The sequence below is a fragment of the Pan troglodytes genome, chromosome 19 (assembly GCF_028858775.2).
Source record: "Pan troglodytes isolate AG18354 chromosome 19, NHGRI_mPanTro3-v2.0_pri, whole genome shotgun sequence".
NCBI classification, from domain to species: Eukaryota; Metazoa; Chordata; class Mammalia; order Primates; family Hominidae; genus Pan; species Pan troglodytes.
In genome coordinates, this window is record NC_072417.2 from 67,870,085 (window position 1) to 67,892,599 (window position 22,515).

The following is a 22,515-nucleotide window of genomic DNA, read 5'->3' on the forward strand; positions in this document are numbered from 1 at the left end:
TCAGTTCATCGTCAAAATAAACATTACCTCCAAATTACCCTCAGGACTGACTACATATTTTGCAACAAATGTTAAAAATGTTTAAAAGGTGAGAGAAGAGCATTAAATAAATCATGAGGCTCTTGTAGGCTTGGGGATTCTGTGTGACTGCAGAGATTGCATATCCTTGACGCCAATCTATTTTGATCCTAAAGACGGAGACAGAAAATGGGTAACTAGTTAAATTATCAATTCCAAGTGAAAGTCATTTACAGCTTCAGTAACTTTTTCCATGTTTTCCATCTAAGAAACTCAGGTAGATCATTCAGGCAGCAAGTCTCTGGAGAGGAGTCTGCTGGTTTTCTGTAGTAAATTTTACAACACAGTCCTTGAGACTTGAATTTTTACCCTCCAGGAAAAAAATAAATAAATAAAGGCAACTGCCCATCAGTGACCCATATTCTGCCTTCTTTGCTCCTATTAAACTTTTCTGTTCTAGATACTATTCTTGATTCTTTTATGTGAATTGAAGTCCTAAAGTTGGAAGGTGAGGTAAAATATTATAGCAGCCAGGGGAGGTTAGCCTGATTTTCAGGTGAAACAGATGGGCAATCAAGGGATTTGAGAGTTCACTCTCTCTTACTGCATTTTTTGAAGTTTTTCTCCAAGTGCAGTGAGTAAACTAGACCTTGGAGAATTCATTTGATGTAGGTCAACAAAGTTCTGCCCTTTTGCCAGCTTTTTATACCCATCTACCCTCACCAGGCCTCAGAGTTGGCAATCCAGCAGAAAAATCTCCAACACCCTTTCTGCCAAAGACAGGCAGCCAGAAAAGGGAGCACTTGACAGTCTGCTTATTCTATTTTCTCTGGTATTAGGCTGGAATCTATGATGCTATTATTCTAAAAAGAAAGTAATCAACATGACAAAGAGTTTAATTTTTTCTACCCATGCCTCCACTAAAGGATCACTTGGATTTTATATTTCTAAATAGTTATGAGAAAAGAAAAGAAATAAGTATGTTGGGTTGGCCGACATAACCATCAAAAGGCCAGATTCATATACTCAGGAAGCAGCATTCCCAACAGTTAACTCATGGTCCTCTGAGGGTGTTTAAATTTTTCCTGACCCCATTAGCCTGAAAAACAGAAGGTCTAAGTTCCCTTAAAGGCAACTAACTATGCATTCTCTCACCTTAATAAAAAGGTGTAGTGGGGACAACAATCCAAATCAGTGAATAATCAAAAATGTTTCTATTATACTTTGAGATGCACTACTTTTTTATTAGGGGCAGACTTTCCTAATTGTATAGAAAGAAGTAAATATGCATAAGATAGACAAAGTACACACACTGACTAATGAGAGAAGCTACATATCCCAAAGTTTTCCGAGAAGAAAGATGTTTTCAATTTGGGATATAAAAAGGTAGCTAATCCATATATTTTTAAAAGACTCTATAAAAATGCTCTTTATGTGCTCAGAATTAAATTACTGCATTTAAATATACTAATAATTAAAATCAAGAGATCCCTTCCTGAACATTTGTGTATGCCCTCATATCCATATTTTTGTTAGAGAATAGATAGCTTTCATCATATTTTCAAAAAAAGAACCCAGGCCTATCAGGGGTTGATCTTTTTAAAATCCAAAGCACTTCACACCCATTGCTTCAATCTGAGCAACACTTTTAAATATTCTTTAGCTAAGAGGCCTGGAAATAGACTTCCTTGATTTTCTATCTAATGATATTTATTTGTGAAGACATAGGAAATGTCAAAAATGTACAACTATCCTGAAAACTAAGACAATAAAGCTGATAATCTACTCACACCTTGACTCATCAAATGAAACCCTCCTGGACAAAAAGCAAGAAAACACATTGTCCTCTACACCCGACTGCCCCCCCAATCTCAGAGACCTAGAGTTGGTACCCGCCAGAAACTGAACATCTGCCTCTCCTAATCAGCTACCAATATTTGAAAAAGATATCTTTTCATATCCAAATTGGGACTGACATGCTTTCATGGAAATGGAGGAAAAAAGACAATGAGGATTTGAGGGGTCTAAAGGCAGTGGCCTGCCAGATTAAATCACATTCCCACAAGTAAAACAACAAAGGCAAAAAGTGATCGGGAGAACTCTCATGATTTTATAGTTTGAAACTCAAGTACAAAGCCTTTTGTTTTTATCTAGATTCATTATTATTGTTGTTGATATATTTTTTATGTTCTTCATACTTTATTGTGAACAGCTGCTGGGGAATAAGATGAGATCCCAACTCAGTATAGCAAGACCAAACCAGATAAATCCCTGATAGAAACTTGAAGTGGAACTGGAAGGTGTGCACATCAAACTGTCCTGGACCTGTAAACCCGAGAAGAGAATTTAAAAGAACAGTGAGCAGGAATAAAGAAAATCCACACATCCTGACAGAGAGAGTATCAGGACAGAAACTACCCCATTCACAAATGTGTTTCTGATTCTTTCAAAATATTACCATAAGGAGTTATAAGGGTCCAAATAACAATGGACCTGGATGGAAGAGAAAATATTTGCAATGACTGCAACTTCTACAGCCACTTACCTAAAAAGATCTACTACTGTTTTACTGTATGATACCACAAATATGTTTCTCTCTCAAAATTATCAAAGAAGTGGGAAGCCACTTGTATCCTTGATTTTTCCTAATTTATATTAATTTAAGGATAAATTTATCCACAATTCGTACTGTTAATATGTTCTCACCCCATGGTGCATTTCAATTTCTAATTTCATTGAAGTTTAAAAAATATTTAATGACTAAGATACAAATACTTATAGAATTTATATTCATCTCTTTGATCTTTACAGGTGATTTAACAAAAGCCAATTCTAATTCTTTGGGAGTCACATATATCAGCCCTTCTTTTGCTTGTCCTGATTCTGTCTTATTCAGAATATTTCCATTGAATCCACTGAAGAATCCCTTTCAGAGAGTCAAACTTGCTAATCCCAGTAGTTATAAGATGTGAAATATGACGCCATGTTTCCATGTTCAGTCTCTGTGTCTCTGCCATCATCATTCCCACCATCACAACCTCAGACCTATCCTCCCTATCAACTCCTTCATAACCTCTCATCTCCACCACCCCCTGTCCTACCTCCATAATTGATCAGTATGCTCTAGCTTACTCCTTTTCCCAGGCCTACTGGAGCTTGTAAATAAGACACTATCTCAGAAATTAGGATCTGCAGGCCCTTCTCTCCCAAGTTTCCTCCTCCATTCTGAATTTCCTTTGCTACCATTAACTTTATTAACATAGGCCCCCTCACCCTGAAACTTTAGAAGCTCATTGTAGAACAGATGTTCTTCCTGAACCCTACCTATGTGGTACCCCTTTCTCTAGATTAATCTCTGCTATCAATTCAGATAAGGAACCTCTGCCTGGACATCTGACTTCCATCCCTTTCATGCCTCTCCTCAAAGATATGTCAGAGGACTTTCCAATTCCCTTCCCAGAACCAAGCTCCATAACCAAGTATATTTCTCAGCCTTTACACTTGAGTGATCCATATTTCTTTTCACGCTTACCCGACTTTTTGTCTAAACCTTATATACTACATCAAAGTCCTTCAGAGTTACAGTTATAAGCTGTGTTCCTTTGTTTCTGGTTTGTGTTTCTTAGATATCATTGCCTTCTTGACTCTTACTAGTTTGAAATACAAATCTAATTTCTAGCAACAGGTATCCTAGATTTAATCACATAAAGTATAGGAAGATTTAGCTTTTAGTGCTCAATTCTTCGAAAAAAAAATAGCACACATAGTCCAGATTTGAGGAGAAACAATTCAGTGTATTGAGCTTTTAGATTTCTTTCAGTGTGCTGGGAATATAAATATCCTTACATGACTTCTATAAAGAAAAAAAAGGTACTCCTGGAAGTCTATAAAATTCCCAAAATTTGAGGTAAGATTCATGTGCCCTGTGTTCTTGTTGAAAAAGAAATAGCCTGAATTGTGCTCTAAATAAAGAAGATCCATTACTTTCAATGGTTTGTCTTAGGCAAGCTGATTGCCAAGCAGGAAACATGCTGAACTAGGTCATATGACAAAAGGCCAGTTTGAGAGCATGAAAATAATAATTTTCATCTGCTTCACGGTTGCTACCACTTCCCTTTGCTACCAAATCAGAAAATCATCAATGTAAAAGAATACATGAAATAAAAATGCTAGGAGGTGGAGGCAGCTTAACAATATTCACTTTTTCCTCATAAAGACCCCAAAGCTTTGTGATCTAGGATTGCATACAATTTAAAGAACCCAGAGTCATAAGCTTAGGGAGAGGACAAAGCAGCACTGAAGGCTGTACCAACTGTCATATAAAGAAATTCCCTGTTATGCCATAGTGACTTGTTTCCCTGCTCTGTTGACTTCTGTGTCACAATTAGGAAAATGCTTTTGGCATCCAAAGACACATATTCAGAAATAGACTGAAAGACTGCAGCCAGCTTCTTTGACTATAAGCAACAAAAATAAACACCGACCCACTTAAAAAGGAAATGATTATTTGTTGGAAAGATCTTGGGTAGCTCACGTAGTCAGTAGAACAGCTGGAAAACCTGGCCCTAAGAAGGAGTTCTGGGTAGCAGTGCCATACTAAGCCATCTGATCAAACTGCCCACACTAGAATGAAGAAGCTCTAAATATTTTTCCATGTTTTTATAGCACCACCAATATCATAGGAGAGATTCTAAATTAGCCAAACTTAGATCATGTGCCCACTCCTTGGACAGGAGAATAAAGACTAACTTAATTTACAGTGCCAACAAGATGGCACAGAATCAGAGAAAAGTTGTTACTCAAAAGTTAATTGGAATGCTATTACAAAAAAGCAGGTGGTGGCTGGGAAATAAATGCTGAGTTGTTGAACATGCAACAAATTTCCACTACATGGCTTGATATATTTATGTAAGATATGTGTCTTTCTTCCTTGTTATTCTTTCTGCTCAAATGCTCTTTGTAAGGTCACTCAGCCTATTAGGAGATGCCACCCTGCCTATAAAGACAGTTCACAGAATTCTTGCAACTGAGTTGCAGTTCAGATCTTGAGAAGGTGTGCTAAAGTAGCCCATGTAACTTGCTCTGTCCTCATGAACCATGACCCTGACTTAAACTCACTAGGTTACTGCTGCCCTTGGTAATAAATTCAGTGCCTCTCAATTTTTACAAATGTTTTAGGTGAAAGAGTTTGAAGAACCATCCTCTCTTTTCTGCCTCACTAGAGATTCCTCCAGGAAAAAATATAGTTCTTTAACCTCTACTACAAATACCTCCTGCTAGCTAGACCTACATCTCTCTAGGCAGTGTCTTGGAACTCAAGATAGCATTTTTAATTGTCTTGAGAGTATAAAGAAAGAAAAAGAGAGAGAAAGGATGAACACAAAACAGTGAAGAATGGCATGCACATATTTTATCCATTTGGAGAGCAGTTATTTCACCTGCACTAAGACAATCAACACAAAGTAAAAACACCAGTTGTTTTTGTCCTACACAGTAGGCCATAAGACCAATGTGACTGATTCCTTTAAATGAAATTAACAAATTACTTAAGGTTCTAATGATCAAGCTGAGAATTTGCACTGGGATACAACAGAAAAATATTAGCAATTTGTGAAAAAAAAAAAAATCAGACCTGAATTTACATCTCTGCTTCTCTATTAACTAGACAAAATAATGAACCCTCCTAAACCTTATCCAGTATCTCTAAATTGATTTCATTTTGTTGTATTCAATGACAGAATATATATAAAGTGGCTTGTGCTTACTCAATAATGATCATTCATTCTACTGTCTTTGGTACAATTAAAAGAAGAACATCCGGAGCACACAAGAAAGTCTACTCATATGCACTTCTTCATCATTAAATGAGCATTTATTGCATGTCAACACAATGCCAGATACTGTTCTGGAGACCGGTTTTGTTATGGCAAACAAGACAAAGCCCTCTCCCTCATGAAGTCTAAATACTGGGGTAAAAGATAGTGATACATAAACAAATAAAACAGAATATAATTAGAGAAAAATATTGATGAGTGAGTGCTCTGAAGAATAAAATGTAGGATGAGAAGTGATTATTTAAATAAGAAAGTTAAATAATATGGCTTCCCTGAAGAGGTAACATTTGAATAACAATATGAAAGATGAAGAAAAAAAGCTGACCTTGGACAGATATGGAGAAAAGTTATCCATGTGGAGAGAAAAGCAAGGGTAACAACTCTGAGGTAGCAGTGAGCCTAACATGTTTGAAGAACAAGAAGGTCTGTGTGAGCAAGGTTTGAAGAAAGTGAGACAGCCTGTTAGAAGAGGAGATCAGGGCCAGGCGCTGTGGCTCACGCCTGTAATCTCAGCACTTTGGGAGGCCGAGGCAGGCAGATCATGAGGTCAGGAGATTGAAACCATCTTGGCTAACACGGTGAAACCCCATCTCTACTAAAAATACAAAAAATTAGCTGGGTGTGGTGGCAAGTGCCTGTAGTCTCAGCTACTTGGGAGGCTGAGGCAGGAGAATGGCCTAAATCCAGGAGGCAGAGGTTGCAGTGAGCCAAGATCCTGCCACTGCACTCCAGCCTGGGAGACAGAGCAAGACTCCATCTAAAAAAAAAAAAAAAAAAAAAAAAAGAAGAAGAGATCAGAAGCTGGCTCTGGTCAAATCGTATAAGGCCTTATAGGTTTTGGTGTGGAATTTAGATTTCATTCTAGTGTAATGGAAACTCATAGAAGTGTCTTCAGGAAATTAGTGATATGATTTGATTTCTAATTTAAAAGAATCACTCTGACTGCTATATGGGGAAGAAATTCTTGAAAACAATTATAATTCCCCACACTAAACACATTTTAATTCTAGTCACGCACTTCTGGCTACAGCCAAGGTTACCCATGCATTTTTAAAAAGTATATTTAACATAACATTTCAAGTGTTGTCTATCCGGTTCCAAGTACGAAGAAACTATTTACCTCAGTTGCTCTGTATACACAAGTTCTATCAACAAAATCTAAGGTCATATTTACTTAAAAAAAAAACTGCATGGCAAGATGAAGTAGCAGTGGCTGGACTGATTCCTGCCTGCAGTAATTTTAAAACTGGGCAAAATACATGAAATAGATTTTTCAGATATTTTATGTTGAGTAACACAGGATCATGATCCTTGAGAAAACTGAAGCAAATGTGAGCCCCACACTTGTTCTAGCTTATTATCTGCAAAGTTTCCAGACCACTGATTCAAGGAGATAAATCTGAGAATCCACAGTGGCAACTGCCACAGAGCAAACTACCATGGAGGAGAGGGAAACTGCACAAAGAAGTGGCTCTAGAGGTTTGTAGAGAGTTCCCCTTGAAGCTTCAGCTGAGAACTTACCAGCACATGCATATAGGGAAAGTACGCAAGTTCAAGGAAAGAACCATTCAAAAGGACTAGAGGGAACAGTCTCCAGAGTTCACTTGGCACCAGGAATAGTTTGTGTCCTCACCAGGCAGAATGAAAGAACTTTGTAACACATTGGCAACATTGAGTATTCAGAAGGGCATAGTAATGGAGAAAGATTAGGCATAGACTAAAGACTGCTCTGCTCCATATTAAAAAGTTTCAAAGCAAGCTTAGAAAGGATAAAATAGTTTCTATATAACTTAGTTGCATTCCAGAATAAGTAGAAAGTAGAAATCAAAATATGAATTACAAAGTATTTTGAACTAAGTAAAAATAAAATATCAAAATTAGCAGGATGCAGCAAACACAGCATCTAGAGGGAAATTCATGGCACTTAAAACTTACATTAGAAAAGAAGAAGGTCTCCAATCAGAGAACAGCTCAGTTGTGGAGACCCTAGCCCAGCAGTGCTAGAGGAATTAAAGACGCACACACAGAAATATAGAGTGTGGAGTGGGAAATGAGGGGTCTGACAGCCTTCAGAGTTGAGAGCCTCAGTTAGAGATTTACCCACATATTTATTGACAGAAATCTAGTGATAAACATTATTTCTGTAGATTATAGATTAACTAAAATATTCCTTACAGGAAACAAAGGGATGGGCCGAAATAAAGGGATGGGCTTTGGCTAGTTATCTGCAGCAGGAACATGTCCTTAAGGCACAGATCACTCATGCTATTGTTTGTAGTTCAGGAAAGCCTTTAAACGGTTTTCTGCCCTGGGTGGGCAAGGTGTTCCTTGCCCACATTCCAGTAAACTGACAACCTTCCAGCACGGGCGTCATGGCCATGAAGAACATGTCACAGTTCTGCAGAGATTTTGTTTATGGCGAGTTTGAGGGCCAGTTTATGGCCAGATTTGGGGGCCTGTTCCCAACATGACTTTAAACAACAACAACAAAAAAGACCAAATTATAACTAAAATGAGTGGAAGAAAGGAATAACATCAGAGTACACATCAATGAAATAGAAAACATAAAAGCAATAGTGAAAATCAATAAAAACACCAAGAGTTGGTCCTTTGGATAGACAAATGAAAGTGATAAATCTCTAGCCAGATCCATCAGTATAAAAAGAAAAGACATAACCTAAAAGAGAGAGGAGACATAACTACAGATCCCACAAATAATAAAATATAATATAAGGGAATATTATAAATACTATACCTACAAATTTGAGATATCCAATAAAATGGAAAGATTCCTTGAAATACATAACTATAATTCACTCTAGAATAATTAGATAATCTGTACAGCTGTAATACCCATTAAAGATATTGGATTTGTATTTTAGAAATATTTCCACAAAACAAATTAGGGCTCAGGTGTTTTCGCTGGTGAATTCTACAAAAGATTTAAAAAGAAAATAATACAATTTTTTTTTAGATACAGGGCCTTGCTCTTTTGCCCAGCCTGGAGTACAGTGGCATGATTATAGCTCATTGCAGCCTTGAACTCAGGTTCAAGGGATCTTCCCACCTCAACCTCCCAAGTAGCAAGGACTAAAGGCACGCACCACCGTGCCTGGCTAATTTTTTAACTTTTTGTAGAGATGGAGTTATGTCGTGTTGCCCAGGCTGGACTCAAACTCCTATGCTTAAGCAATCTTACTGCTTCAGCCTCCCAAAGTACATTTTTTTTAATTTTTATTTTTTAATTTGTGTAGGTGTATAATAGGTGAATGTATTTATGGAGTACATGAAATATTTTGATATAGGCATGCAATGCATAATAATCACATCAGGATAAGTGGGTTGCCCATCACCTCAAACATTTCTCCTTTATTTAAGTTACAAACAATCTAATTATACTCTCTTAGTTATTTTTAAATGCACAATAAATTATTATTGACTGTAGTCACACTATTGTGCTATCAATTATTAGATCATATTCATTCTATCTATCTATATTTTTGAAGCCATTAGCCATCTCCATTTCCGCCCCCTACCTGCTCTAGTTCCCAGCCTCTGGTAACTATCATTCATTCTCTATCTCCGTTAGTTTGTTTTAATTTTTAGCTCCCACAAATAAGCAAGAACATGCAAAGTTTGTCTTTCTGTGTCTGGCTGATTTCACTTAACATAATGACCTCCAGTTTTATCCATGTTGCTGCAAATGACAGGGTTTCATTCTTTTATATGGTTGACTAGTACTCCATTGTGTATATGTACCATATTTTTTAATCCATTCTTCTGTCGATGGACACTTAGGTTGCATCCAAATCTTGGCTATTGTGAATAGTGCTGCAATAAACACAGGAGTGCAGATATCTCTTGGATATTCTAGTTTCATTTTTTTTAAATATATACCTAGCAGTGGGATTGCTGGGTTGTATGATAACTCTATTTTTCATCTTTGAGGAACCTCCAAACTGCTCTCTGCAGTGGTTATACTAACCAGCAGTGTATGAGGATTTCCTTTTCTCCACATCCTCACCAGCATTCATTAATATCTCTCTTTTAGATAAAAGATATTTTAACTAGGGTGAGGTGATATCTCATTGTGGTTTTGATTTGTATTTCTCTGATGATCAGTGATGTTGAGCACCTTTTCATATACCTGTTTTCTATTTGTATATCTACTTTTGAGAAATGTCTATTCAAATCTTTTGCCTACTTTTAATCAGATTATTAGATTTTTTTCTTATAGAATTGTTTGAGCACCTTATATATTCTGGTTCTAATCCCTTGTCAGATGGGTAGTTTGGAAATAGTTTCTCCCATTCTGTGGGTTGTCTCTTCATTTTATTGATTGTTTCCTTTGCTGTGCAGAAGCTTCTCATCTTGATGTGATCCCATTTGTCCATTTTTGCTTTGGTGGCTCTGCTTATGAGGTATTACTCAAGAAATCTTTGCCCAGTTCAACATTCCAGAGAGTTTCCTCAATGTTGTAGTTTTAAAGTTTTAGGTCTTAGATTTAAGTATTTAATCCATTTTGATTTGAAATTTGGATATGGTGAGAAATAGGGATCTAGTTTCATTCTTCTGCATAGCGATATCTGATTTTCTCGGCACCATTTAATAAAGAGACTGTCTTTTCTCCCAACGTATGTTCTTGGCTCCTTTGTTGAAAATGAGCTCACTGTAGATGTATAGATTTGTTTCTTTTTTCCCTATTCTGTTCTATTGGTATATGTGTCTGTTTTCTTTCTTAGTATAATGCTGTTTTGGTTACTATAGCTTTGCAGTGTAATTTGAAGTCAGATAATGTGATTCATCCAGGTTTGTTCTTTTGGTCAGAATAGCTTTGGCTATTACAGGTCTTTTGTGTTTCCATGTAAATTTTAGGATTTTTTTTTCTATTTCTGTGAAGAATGTCATTGGTATTTTGATAGAGGTTGCACTGAATCTGTAGATTGTTTTGGGTAGTAGGGACATTTTAACATTTCTTTTACTGTTTATTTCCTGTTGGCATATAGAAATGCTACTGATTTTTGTATATTGATTGTGCCCTTCTAGATCTTGTAGGTGTGCTGCACTCTTCTTTATTCTTTTCTCTTTTGTCTCCTCTGACTATGTATTATCAAATAACCTGTCTTCAAGCTTACTCATTCTTTCTTCTGCCTGATCAGTTCTGCTTTTAAGAGACTCGGATGCATTTCACGGTATGTCAATTGCATTTTCCAGCTCTAAAATTTCTGTTTGAACCAAAGGCTCTTTACTCAGCTTTTGGTGAATGCTGCCAGACCTGGACTCTCCCTTCACGGCAGTGGCACCCCCTGGCCCAGGGAAGGTCCAGTAATGCCGCCTAACAGCCAAGGCCTCAAATCAGAAACCCAAAAAGCCTGTGCTCTAACCCACTGTGGCTGGGGTGATACCTAAGCTGCAAAACAAAGTCACCTTTAATCTTCCCTCTCCTTTTATCATGCAGAAGGAGTCTCTCCCCACAGCCATGACAGCTGAGAATATACTGGGTCATACCTGAAGCCAGCACAACTCTATGTCTCCACCCAAGGACCACAGCAAGTACTGCTTGGCTACCACTGCTGATTATTCAGGGCCCTAGGGCTCTTGAGTCAGGAAGTGATAAATCCTGCCAGGAGTGGCTCCTTCCCTTCAAGGCAGCAGGTTCCTTTCTGGCCCAGGGTGTATCTAGAAATGTTATCTAGGAGCTAGGGTCTGGAATGGAAGCCTCATGATTCTGCCTGTTATATAATCCTGCTGCGGCTGAGTCGGTAACTGAGTTGCAAAACAAAGTCTGCTTTAATCTTCCCTCTCCTCTCCTCACATGGATGTAAGGAGTCTCTCCCAGAGCTGTGAGCTGTGCAATCTGGGGTGGGGGAAGGTGTGACACAAGCAGTTCCATGGCCACTCCAAGCTGGTGTCTCACTACGTTGCATGCCCCTCAAGTCCACTGGCTTCAAGCCCAGCACAGCACCAGGACTAGCCCAGGAATTGTAATCCTTGTGGCCTAGACTGCCTTTCAGTTTTGTTTAGGACAACAGAGCACCTTAGCCTGCTATAGTGGGGCTCACTGGAACTCAGTTTCTGATTGCTGGGATAGGCAATTTTCCAGTGGCCAGGGCTGGTCTAAATGCTCCCTCCATGGGCACTGGCTGAGTTCTCCCTTGTACTGCTTTCTACTGTGACAGGGTAGCACTGAGTTCCAACGCAAAGTCCCACAATCACTGCACTCTCCCATTTCCAAGTGCATAGATTCTCTTTCTATGCCACACAGTTGCTGCTGGGGAAGTGGGGAAGCGTGGCCTTTTGATTCCCCTTGAATCAGGAATTCAAGACAATCTTTCTTACCCTCTTCAGTTCCTCTTTCAGTGGTATGAAGTTAAAACCAGGTACTCTGATCACTCACTTGACTTCTGGTTCCTATGAAGGTTCGTTTTTGCATGGATAGTTTTGCGGTTTGGCATTCCTGCAAGGAGGGCATTCAGTGAAGGCTTCTCTTTGCCCAACTTGCTTCACCTTCTCTTCAAAGGACAATTTCTTTTTGAGTTTGGAAAATATATCTTAAAGAACACAAAAAGCACAAAAGAAAAAAATTTTTTAAATTGACTTCACTCAAATTAAAAACTTCTTCTCTTCAAAAGGCATTGCTATAAAAATAAAAATATAACCCACCACCTGAGAAAAAATATTTGCAAAACATTTATCCAATGCTATGGTTTGAATTCTTTCCCTCCAAAATTCATGTTCAAACCATTCTTTTTAGGGATTGGATCTTGCTATGCTGCCCAGGCAGGAGTGCAGTGGCTATTGATACGTGCAGCGTCATCACACACTACAGCCTTGAACTGCCTCAGCCTTCTAAGTAGCTAAGACTACAGGCACATGCCACAGCACCCAGCTCAGATATGAAACTTAATCCCCTTTTTGCTCTTCTGCCATGTGAGGACATAGCATTCACCCCTTTTTGCCCTTAACCTTCCATCACGTGAGAATACCTACACAGAGCCATCTATGAGAAACAGGCCACCAGACACCAAACCTGCCAATGCCTTGATCTTATACTTCCCAGCCTCCAGTACTGTGAAGACATACATTTCTGTTCTTAATAAATTACCCAGTCTCACATTTTGTTTTTACAGTGCAAATGGACTGACATTAAATAATGAACTTGTATCCAGACTATATAATGAACTCTTGCCACTCAAAAAGGATAAGACAACACCAAAAAAAAATGAGTAAAGATTTGAACACTGTACAAAAAAAAAGACCTAGAAATGATAAATAAGAATTTGACAAGATGCTCAACGTCATTAGTCACCAGGGAAGTGCAATGTCAAACCATAATGAGATAGCACGACTAGAACTACTACAATTAAAACGCACACCAACTTTTGGTGAGAATATAGAGCACCAAGGAATATCATACACCATTGGTGGGAATGTAAAATGTTTATTAAAAATTTGGCAATTTTTAAAAATCTTAAACACATCTCTAATATATAACAGCCCTATCACTCCAATGAAAATGAAAGCAAGCATAAGTCCATGTAAACATTTGTACACGAATGTTCGTAGTAGTTTGATTTGTAATAGGCAAAAACTAGAAAAACTCAAATGTCTATTAACTGTTGAATGAATAAATAAAGCATTCTACTCAGCAATAAAAGTGAATGAACTATTGATACATACATCAACATGGATGAACCTCAGAATAATTATACTGAGAGAAGCTAGGCCAAAATAGAAGAGTATACACTGTATGATTCTACTTACATAAAATTCCAATCTCTAGAAACAAAAAGCTGACAAGTTATGCTGTCTGGCCTAGTATACTTTTGTAAATGCTACGTGAATTATTTAAAAGAATATAAATCCCCTAATTGTTGAATATAATTACATTTTTCCATTATATTAAATTTTTAAATTTTGCTAATCTTCTTTAGATTTTTTGTTTCTCTTAATGCATCAATTACTGAGAGACATTTGTTAAAATCTTGTGCTATGTTCATTATTTATTACTTTTCCCCTGAAATTCTGTTGATTTTGGCTTTACATATTTTGAGGTTATTAATTGCAAACAAGTTTATAACTGCTACATCCTCCTAGAGAATTTTCCTCTTTTCATTATTATTTCTAATAATGTTTCCTGACCTAAAGTTTATTTTTTAATATTAATATAGCTACCCCAGCCTTATATCTGTTGGTAATTTCCAGCTACAGCTTTTCCCATTCTTTTACTGTCAACCTCTTTGAATCCTGAAGTTTAAGTGGTTCCCTTATAAACAACTTACATCTACATTTTGTAATAATAATATCTGTTCCAGTTAGTAAATTCAGTTCATACATTCATTGTAATTATTTGTACATTTCGACATGTCTGTCATGTTATTTTGTACTTTCTATTTACAGTATTCTGATTTTTTAATTATTTTTCTATTTTTTTCCTTGTCTCCCCCTTTCTAACTTCTATTTTGTTGATCAAGTTCCCTTTATTCTTTTATTTTCTCCACTGGTTAAAAATACAAACATTCTGGGCCGGGCATAGTGGCTCACTCCTGTAATCCCAGCACTTTGGGATGCCAAGGTGGGCAGATTGCTTGATCCCAGGAGCTCAAGACCAGCCTGGGCAACATAGCAAAACCTTGTCTCTACAGAAAATACAAAAATTAGCCAGGAATGGTGGTGTGCACCCCCGTAGTCCAAGCTACTTGGGGGCCTGAGCCTGGGATGTCAAGGCTGCAGTGAGCTGTGTTCACACCACTGCACTCCAGCCTGGGTAACAAAGCAATACCCTGTCTTAAAAAAAAAAAAAAAAATATATATATATATATTCATCCAGAAGTAACTTAAAATTTTACTTATTTGCTTACTAAAAGTCAAAAGTTAATCACATTTATATACACTTTCTGAACAATAAAAAAACTAGGAAATATTTGAAATTTAATCATACACCTCCCCACTTAAACGGGGTTCTTTTTTGTGGTATTTTACTTCCGTCTTGTTCATATCACCTCCTACCTCCATTACAGATGATCTATTTATTTTCAGTACAGATTCTTATTTTTACTATTAAAAATTTCAAAGGTACCCATTGGGAATTGAACTACTATGTTTTTTCTTCTTTCTAGAGATTGTATACATGTTTCCTGATAAGTAGTTTACCACATATTGCAGTAAACCAAAGCAGACAAATGACCAGTAAAGCTGTTTATTACCTCCTACTCATGCTCAGCTGGACCAGTGGAACACCATCCCAGTAGGAGAGACGTAGGGCAGGAGAAAACTGCAGAGTCCCTACCTAACCCAGAGACCTAGCAAACTGGTTTATACAGAAAGGATTTTCAGCAAACATGCAAATACACCAACATGTTATAAGAGCAAGATATCTTTTAGTCTATTTCTAGCAAACAGCATACATTCATAGGTACCCAGTAAAATAAGAATGAATGCCAACGTCGAAAGTATTTTTGCCTTCACAGCACTGACTAAAAAGCACACAGCATATAATACTTCGATCTTTAAGTGGGTAATCATGGAAGTTCCAAGATCATACCTACTAGGTTAGCCTGAGTATTCATCTATAAAATTTTTTAAAAAACTAAAACTTAAAAGACACTTCTAGAGACAATGGGATTAGCAGAAGACAGTGACACAAGGACTACAAATGTTAAAACGAGGAGTTGTTTTTTGCATGTAGCTTTTATGTAAAGGACATCTCTTTCCATTGATTCCTATGGCCAATACAAGCTGTGGTCATAGGAGATTCTGAAATCTCAAGATGGGCAGCTGGCTTGAATAACACCCTAGATAAATATCAGAAACCACACCGAAGTTGAAGGACTGAAACTCTGACTCATGTAAATAAGAGGTGTGAGTGCACAAAAAGATTCATGTAAAGCCTGCTGGGACAGAAGGTGTTGATGGTGGATTATTCCACACTGTTACACACCAACATGTATACTGGAGGAAGGGGTCTCCCAGGTGGAATGATTGACATGGCCTGCTCCAGAGGAGTCAAACTCAAAAACACCTAAGAGAGGTGTCTACTTGAGGAGGGGAGGAGTACCAGGGTTACTAAGTGGGGAGGATTACTAAGGTTAATTAATACAATAAGGCGTTTCAGGAGAAATAGGTCCAGGAGGGTTAGGTCATTTTGGTTTTGACCTACTGATACTTAGTACGAATGAGGAATTCCAGAACACAGTCTTTCCAAGACATATTCTTCTGTCATCATCATGAGCAGACTCTGTTGGCTTATTGGGTTGGTGGCATCCAGAATGATCCCATTTATTGGCTGGAGGTAGGACCTAGTGTTGCAGATTTTTCTGGAAAGCTGGTATAGATGATTTGCACAACAAAGTCACCACTGGACCACTGCTTAAGTCCGGTCCCCAGCCTTCTTTTTCTGCTCTATAGTCCAAAAACGTTTATCTAAAAGCCAAAACATTGGTAAAGGTGAGCAGCATGTCGCATATGTCACCAGCCACTTCATCTTTATGATGCCGTAACATAGTTGTGAAAACTGCTATGTTGAATCCAGGAATCTGCTACAGAGGTTATTCTTCAATATATTTTTTCTGCCAAAAAAATATATTTATTAAAAATTGGCATGTAGTTTATTCTCTTCTGTGTCCTCAAAACTCCAGGTAGTACTTGTCTATGAAATTTCTCTGTAAAAAGTAGAACTTTTCATCCATGACAATGTCTTCTAATTATGCAACCACAGCATCAAATTCTGCATCAGAGGCGGAGAAGGACAGATTGAAGCTCTCTTCTTCTAAAGTACCCATGGCCGCCTCTGCTGCCATCACCGCCCCCTAGTGGTCAGGCGGGCTAATTGGGCTCCTGCCCTGCCAGGGGTCCAACTCTTACAGAGGGCACGGCGGTCGGCCAGCTGGGAGCAAGCCTCGTGGCCCAGGCTGCCCCCCCCGCTCACTGCCTGGCCAGGTGAGCACCTGCATGTCTAGCTTGGCCTCACTCTCCAGCTGTGGTCACGCAGCGCACCAGCTGGGCCTCTTCATCCCACCAGGCTGCTCCGCACGCACCACCAGAGATGATGATGATGATGATGATGATTATTATTATTATTATTATTATTATTTTGAGACGAAGTCTCCGTCTGTCGCCCAGGCTGGAGTGCAGTGGCGCAATCTCGGCTCACCACAACCTCCACCTCCGAGATTCAAGCGATTCTCCTGCCCCATCTGCCAGAGTAGCTGGGATTAACAGGCTTGCACCACCACACCCAGCTAATTTTTGTATTTTTTAGTAGAGACGGGATTTCACCGTGTTGACCAAGCTGGTCTTGAACTCCTGACCCCAGGTGATCCACTCGCCTTGGCCTCCCAAAGTACTGGGATTACAGGTGGGAGCCACGGTGCCCGGCCCGCCAGAGATTATTTAAAGGTATTTACATCTTTGCAAATTTCTTTGATGAGTACTTACCTTCAAATCTCACTCTTTGTGAGTTCAACTTTATTTTTCCTGAAGCACATCTTTTAGAAGTTTTTTCAGTGAATGCTAAAAATCCCTTAACTTTTGTTTTCTGAGAATAACAGCATGTGGTGCTTCACAACACACTACTCTGACAACAACTCTAGGAGCAGGATTATCTTTAGGTTACAGATAAGGACATGTTGCTCAGAAAGGTTATCTTACATCTCCATCAAGTAATGGAGGAAAGCAAGACTCTAAGTAGATCAGTTTGACTCCAATGCTCCAAAACCTAATTTCCCAATGCACTGGGAAGGAAAGTCAGGTAGGGATGGGATGGGAGGCGGTGAATTCAACAGTCACATAGAACTGATGTCTCAGGCATGAGAGTGCTAAACAGCAGCTGTAGTCCCTGGAGACTTAGCTACTTCCTGGGCATTGGTTTAATATTATTTCTTAAAGGAGAAAGAAAGAGAAAGAAACTGGCTATCCATTTTAAACTCATACTTGCTTAGAGTCAGCTGGCTCTCAGGCTGGTCAACAAACCTTGTTATAATACATAGTTCTAGCTTCCATCTGCCTCTTCAGAGCAAATGACATTATCATAGGGTTTTGTTTTGTTTTTATCATTAAACAACCATCAAACATAAGTATTCAACTTGTCTGGGTTTTTTTTGTCCCTCCTTTGGTCACCAGGAACTTTTGGCTTGCTCTGCTTAGAGAGCTCTTTCTGATTTTCTCAAGACATTGGTGTTCTGTGCCTCTTGTGTGTCCTGGTGAACTCCATCTACTATACTGTAATTTGAGAAGAACTGAGACAAGAGTTATGAAAAGTGAAAGGAGATCATAGGTTGGAGTTACATGTCGAAGCTCCCTCTTATCTGTTGGGTTTTACACACATCCTCAACAACAGTCGATATAGGCCATTTGTAGTGTCAAGTGCCAAGATTTTGCTCACATAAGTTTATCTGTCCAAAATCTTTGCTGCTTCCTGCCTGCCTGGGAAAATGCCATCCATGCTCTCAGAGTGGCCCAATTCTCACCTCCAGGATAGCTTTCCTTCTCCCACTCATGCTGCTCCCTCCCAATATGCACAAATTCAGTTCACAGTGCTATCTACTGTTCCTGTCATCTTTATCTTTTCTTCCCCAGTAGCTTATGAGCTCCTCAAAAGAAGGGAGTATTTCTTTTTAAACTCTTACGGTAATTGACCAAACTAACAGCATGGTGGAGGTGCCAATAAATTTCTGCTGATTCAGTGACTCTGTGTCTAGTAATGATATTGCTTGTTCTACCACCCCATGAGAATATGTGATCATGTAGAATAGAGAAGATAGGATTTTAGAATCACATAGAGCTAGGTTCAAGTTTCAGATCATTGCTCAGTAGCTATACAACCTTGGGTCATTTTCACACATGAGTGAATCTTAGAGTTTTTATCTATAAAATGAACCTTCAAGGATCATTGAGGATTAAATGAATTATGTGTCTAAAAGTGCCTAATGTTGAACTGGTATATAGTAAAGGCTCTAAACATGTCCATATTTCTCATGTCTCCAAGGAAAAAGATTTCTTAGTAAATAGCCTCTAATCATCAAAGGTTCCTAAGGAGCAACATGATAGAAGGCACTCTATGCAAATGTATGCTCTTAATCTCAGCCCCATATTATAGGATAATGTTTCCTAAAATATAAACCAAAGACACACTACATGGTTTGTTAAAAGACATGGATTGGGTGATCCTGATAAAAAAAAATAACCCAAGAGGCCCAGCGTGGTGGCTCATACCTGTAATCCCAGCACTTTGGGAGGCCAAGGTAGGCGGATCACTTGAGGTCAGGAATTTGAGGCTGGCCAGGCCAATATGGTGAAACCTCATCTCTGCTTAAAAAAAATACAAAAATTAGCTGCAAAAATTAGCTGGGTGTGGTGGCAGGAGCCTGTGATCCCAGATACTCGGGAGGCTGAGGCAGGAGAATCACCTGAAGCCAGGAGGTGAAGGTTGCAGTGAGCTGAGATCATGCCACTGCACTCCAGCCTGGGTGACAAGAGCAAGACTGAGTCTCAAAAATAAATAAATAAAAGAAAAGAAATCTGAGAATCATGGCAACAGAATGAACTTATATCACATCAATGTCATTACAGTCATGATTCCAGGGCTCCTCATGGGCAAGACCACTTCTCATAGAATTCTCTCTTAACAGTGATTTCTTCCTGTTTATACTGCATGTTACAGAAACTGGCGGTATTTATCTTGCAGCTACATGGATTTATATTTTGTCAAACTATTAACCATTTTGGGAAATAAATCACAAAAAGTTGGAAATAATCTAAATGTGGATCCATAAGGGATAAGTGATTTTCTGGTAAAGTCATGTGATAAAATGAATTACTAGTAATTTAATAGTTAATATGAATTACTAGACCCACATGTGTCCACGTGGATCGGTCTCAAAAACACTGTTGAATGAAACAAGGAGTTTCGGAACATTTACGGTTGTCCCTCAGTACATGCAGAGGACTGCTTCCGGGGACCCTGAGTATACCAAAATCTGAGCATATTCAAGTCCCATAGGCAGCGCTGTGAAGCCTGTGTATATGAAAAATTGGCCTTCCATATAGGCTGGTTTCACATCCTGCTAATATTGTATTTTCAATCTGTGTTTGGAAAACATCTGCATCTAATTGGAGCCACACATTTCAAACTCATGTTGTTCAAGGGTCAACTGTACATACATTTTTAAAAATACAAAACAGTATTACATATTGGTCTTAAGATTTTATGTATAGTGAAAATAAAAACACATGGACTAGAAAGATTCATGCAAAGTTAACGATAGAATTGGCATTGAGTAAGGGGAATAGGATTAGTGAGGTATAGAGAGATTTCAACTTAAATGAAAAATAAGTAAAAAGAAATTTGCTAATTTCACAATTATTTAATTTCTATAGTGGATACATAGATGTTAGCAATATTATTCTCCATGCATGTTTATTTAATTTTTTTCCAAAATATTCAAATAAATTATTTGAAGTCTGTGTCTCAAAACATTGTGAGAGTAATAAAATAACCATAAAGTAACTAGTGACAAAGATAATAGAGCAACATAAAACAGCAAAAGAAAAAATATGAGTCAGTTGTGATTTCTATAATTACACTGATTGAATTTTGTGGTTATTTGGGGAAACAAAGCTCCATTCCCACATGTAAAAGTGTTATAAAACAGCAGCTTGAGGTTTCAAGGGCAGCTTGCTTTTGATAGGTGTGTCTTTTAAAGGGCTTTTCGGAATAACCTTTCCAAGACTCATTCTAACTCCTAAAGCATTCAATCAAATTACACACAAGCAGAACCACCTGAACTTCACAATTACCCTGTCCTATAACCTTCAGGATACAATAACCCTCATTGTTAATGTCTAGCACTTCATAAACCAGAGATAGCAAGTTGGAAGAGATCTAACAATGACCCCTATCAAGTGCCATTTATTGGCTTGAACATATTAAATACATATTAATACATCATTATACTTCACTGTAATGCTATGAGATCCTGACCTACCCATTTTACAGATGAGGAAATAGATGCTTATGAGATTAAGACTCATAGCCGAAATGGAGTGGATGCAATTTCTAACATGTATCTGAGTTCCCTTACCCACAGTTCAGCCTCACTCTTCCCCTTTCACTTGCTAATAGGGAAAAGGTACAGGATTAGGCAAGAGCAAAATAAATTATTTTGGAGGCAAGAGGGCAGTTACTTGTGTCTTAAGTGGTGGGAGTGAGTTACCAAAAAAGAGAAATCAAATTGCCTTTGCGTGGCTAATAATGTAATGTCTATAGTTCTTAAATCACTTATTCAACATGTGTGAAGCAACTGACTGGAATCTAAGCTGAGGGTGCTGACTTGATTGATTTTACCTTGTTAGCCCGAAGTTCCTCAGCCCTACAGGGGCTCACCCTATACTTTACCCCTAGCTGAGCCTCAGGCAAGAGCTCAATGGTGTTCCTAGCAGTCCCCGCAATGCACCTGCAGTTTCAGCTCAATTTTTTTTTTTTTTTTTTTTTTTTTTTGAGATGGAGTCTCGCTCTGTCGCCCAGGCTGGAGTGCAGTGGTGAAATCTCAGCTCACTGAAAGCTCCACCTCCCAGGTTCACGCCATTCTCCTGCCTCAGCCTCCTGAGTAGCTGGGACTACAGGGCGCCCGGCTAATGTTTTCGTATTTTTAGTAGAGACAGAGTTTCACCGTGTTAGCCAGGATGGTCTCGATCTCCTGACCTCGTGATGTGCCCGTCTCGGCCTCCCAAAGTGCTGGGATTATAGGTGTGAGCCACCGTGCCCGGCCTCAGCTCAGTTTTTTTGACCGTCAGGTAACTAGTGAGAGGCAGAGAAGTGTCTCGAACAATTTTCAACACTCCAAAAACCCATAGTCCTGCATACCTCACTGACTTTCCCATTTACACACTTGCAAACACAAAGGAATCTTAATTAACATCTGCCCATAGAGAGAAACCTGAAAAATAATCTTCAGGGACTAATCATAAACCTCTTTTATCTCATGTTGAGTTCTCTATGAGATACTTAGAATTCATGGAACTTCTGAAACATTTAATAGCAAAGAAACAGCTTGACTTGCTTCTCCCAGTCTCTGCATTTGCCCAAGCATGATTGTCTCAGTTCACAGGAGGCAACAAACCCTTTGGTTTGCACTTAACTGATGTGCATTTCCTAATCAAATCTCAGAAATAAAGACAGAGGGGAAATTGAGACACAGAGTTTGAGGCAGTCAGCTCTGAAAGCTGCATTCCCATTAGCCCTGTAAGATTTGTTGATAGGGAAGAAGGCATTAAGTGGAACCAGAGGCCCCGAATGATCGCAGTCATGCTTCCTAAATTTGGGGTTCCAAACACCAAAAGAAAGCTTTGCCACTGAGTTTGTCAATTAAGTTCTCAAGCCCAAAGGGGATTTAAGAGACGATTAAGCCATATGGTGCTGATTCGTTTACACTTCATTCAGTAATATGCTGTTTAGAAAGTAAGGTTTTGTGGGGGAAAAAAAAGGCAGAAAAAATTTTGAAGTGTCTTTTTAATACTAGTAAAGATTTATTTGTTTCATAATAGTAAAGTGGAGATTATTTTCCCAAAAGTAATTGAAAGCTCATCTCCCTTAACACCTTAAAGCTAAGTTAAAGTCAGAAACATCTGGGTTTGAGCTGACGCTGTGCTCAGCACACCCTTAGTA

General features: G+C 38.5%; 1 pseudogene; it reads right to left on the reverse strand.

The window, feature by feature from the left end:
* Positions 1–15,512: 15,512 nt before the first annotated feature.
* LOC100608747 (ADP-ribosylation factor-like protein 2-binding protein) lies at positions 15,513–16,633 on the reverse strand (annotated as a pseudogene).
* Positions 16,634–22,515: the final 5,882 nt, after the last annotated feature.